Source organism: Schistosoma mansoni (assembly GCF_000237925.1).
Source record: "Schistosoma mansoni, WGS project CABG00000000 data, supercontig 0149, strain Puerto Rico, whole genome shotgun sequence".
NCBI classification, from domain to species: domain Eukaryota; kingdom Metazoa; phylum Platyhelminthes; class Trematoda; order Strigeidida; family Schistosomatidae; genus Schistosoma; species Schistosoma mansoni.
The window spans coordinates 462,973-465,972 of record NW_017386046.1 but is presented as its reverse complement, the minus strand read 5'-3'; the positions used below and the strand labels follow the sequence as shown (position 1 = coordinate 465,972).

At 31.1% G+C, this 3,000-nt stretch overlaps 1 non-coding gene across 1 annotated transcript; it reads right to left on the bottom strand.

Annotated features, from left to right (window-relative positions):
- Positions 1-379: 379 nt before the first annotated feature.
- Smp_tRNA_01697_Pseudo_TTG.1.1 lies at positions 380-451 on the bottom strand. The gene has a single exon. It is a non-coding gene (tRNA).
- Between the last annotated feature and the right edge of the window lie 2,549 nt (positions 452-3,000).

Genomic DNA, 3,000 nt, shown 5'->3' with positions numbered 1-3,000 from the left:
GAATAAGTAATTTCCATCTAACTAAAAAAAATGTAACAATATTATTGATTGTGAAAAATCAACAATGTAAGCATTAAATTATTCAGAAAGCATGAACAAAGACCATATCAGTTTACAAGACAACATATGTAATCATTAGTCTAGCCTTAATTACTAAACTTTTTATTAACAGATGAAATTGTTAGATCATAAAAGAAGTCAGTTTTTCAAAAGGAAATACATTACTATAATCTGAAACGTGAACCTTGATCTAGTGCTGATTGAAAACAATGTAATTAATTGCAAGCAAAGATGGATAGTGGCTAGCACTGGAATCCAGGACGCCCGTTTCGTCCTATTTGGGACTGGTCAGCTCGATATACCTGCATCTCAGAGTTAATCTTAACCCTGGAACTCGAACCCAGTACTTTTCGCTTCAAACGCCATCGCGTTATCCACTCAGCTACTGAGAGCTGATAGCCACTTGCTTATGCAATGGGGTGAAGTATAAATTCACTTAGTATTGTTTGTTTGAATCTTCCCATTGATGTTTAGGACTGCAATAGATCAGTCTCTAATTGACATATGTTCATACCGTGGCACTATCCATCTTTGCTTACAATGCTTGTGAATTAAGGCTATATCGAGGAAATTCGCACAGTATGCACATATGCCAATTAGAGACTGACCAGTTGCAGTCCTAAACATCAATGGGAAGATTCAAACAAACAATACTAAGTGAATGTAAATAATTTTTATGAAATAGAAACATACAGATAAAACAAAGAGTATATTTAGCATAAAAACAATCTAGAACCATACTTTTAGTAACTTAAGTATTACAATGTTCTTGCTTAACCATTTCCAACTTATTTTTATGTATAAGAAAGTTCATTCAAACTGTACGATACAAATTTTTGTAGAAATATAAATTTTTGTATCCCGAATCAATGATTTAAATGTAACTAAGTCTCTGAAAGCTTTAAATTCTTATTGATTTAATCCCTGAAGTAATGATTTCTGTTCACATCGTGACCAGTGAAGTCCAACCATATCGAGCGCAAGGTATTCGCTCACCGGAAATAGTATAAGATGGTCGCGCAATATCACGTATTGGTTCAGGTTAAACATTAACACCGTCGGATACCGGTTCAGTGGTCTTACGCAATACACAGCTTTTTCAATAGATGGGAAATTCTACTCTGTATTATAACTTTCGTATTTCATCATCGATAATGTAATAAACTTTGTTAAATTCATTCCTATTATTTGAAAATAATGTTCTAAGAATTTTTCTATGAAGCTCTCATTGACATATTGTTGGATGTAGTCTGATCAAAATATCCTAAAATCCTATGATATAATATACAATTAAAATCTTATTGTATTTTAACAGACGTTAGACGTAATTTATAAGAGTATTCGAAGTTAGTATACTGATATAAATTTGCCAATTTGACAATTACTGTAAAGCTTAAGGTCTTTAGATGATTAAGAATGAAGAATGGATAGTGATTAGTAGTGGCATTATAAAGTTAAGTATTTGTGTGATTTGAATGTGAAAGCTCGTTTCACCAAAAAAGATTTGGTTTTGTTTTTTGGTTGAAATGTCAACCGATTACTTCGATAAGTACCAAGAGACATTTTAAAACACTTAATTTAGTATTCAATAATTTTTTCTGATTTCAACAATGAAACTGGTTTGCGGATATGTTTCATCATGAGATGACGTCATCTACAGAAACAAAGGGAACCAGTGAACAGTGAATAGTTATTTCTTACCTGAACATTTTAGGTTAAATCCTAGGTTCTCTGAACAGAAAATTTAGTGTTCAAAGAAATTAATACATTTTAGTACTCTACGGCATAAAATTTTGATGGGACGTTCTTTAAATTAGGAAGATACTTCACAAACCAATTAAGTGATTGAAAATCTTTCGGAAATTTACATCATCAGTAATGTCATAATTATAACAAACTCAACATTATTGATAGATATTTACAAAGTATCTGTCTAAATTACCACACATTAACGGAAAAGAACGAATGAAACTCATGGCTTAAGTATTTAAAGTTATTCAGAGTAATAGAACGGTTTCAAGATGAAAATACTTCATCTCTTCTAGAGAAGGCTTTTCGGGCCTTTCAATCATGAATTTGAATTACTCGCAGTGATTATAACCAGTTTACTTTAGTTATTAGACATAAAAACTTTTATTGAGTGATATCTGAAATAATGACTAGAATTGAGTCGATATTTAGTAAACATTATAAAATAATGAGTATTTCCTACGTTATCTTACTAATTTAACCAAATCTAAACTTTATTAAAAAGGTATAAGATTAATTTCATGCATAAAACTTGTCAGACAATATTGATGAGATTTTAATTTATGGACGACCTTTAAGAGACGCTTTAGTGACTTTGAGAATGTCCACCTACTAACTAGAACTAAATGAGGGTTATACACCGATGCGAAGAATTGGAATTATGATATACAGTTGATGAATAGGGTTAGGAATGAGATCCAAGGTTTTCACCATGGAATGACATCAGCTAAAATAACAAAACGTTATTTAACCCAATGAATGAATTTCGCGCCAAAATCCAAGAACTGTTAGCTTATATCTGATTTGTTCGTACATAAATTATAGCCTCGCCGATTAAAAGCATACATGAGGAAATAATATTTATACAGTTAAATAACATTTTTGATTGCGTTGTTTTCTACTAATGTTTATATATACTCAATCGATTATAGATGGCTAAAAGACAATACAAGTTTGAAATAGAGGAACGAAGGTGTACTGGGTTAAAATTTTTAACCAGCATCGGTGGAGAGCGTTAAAGAACAGTATATATCCACAGTAGTCCCTTGAAATGCTTTCAATGTTTGACTACATAGTTTTAGCTAGTTTTTTTGTTTTGTTTTTTTAAACTAACAAGGTCATCATCATGTTCTGATATATCTATTGGATTAGTTACTCAAAGTTTTATGAAATAATGGACAAGAAATCTTT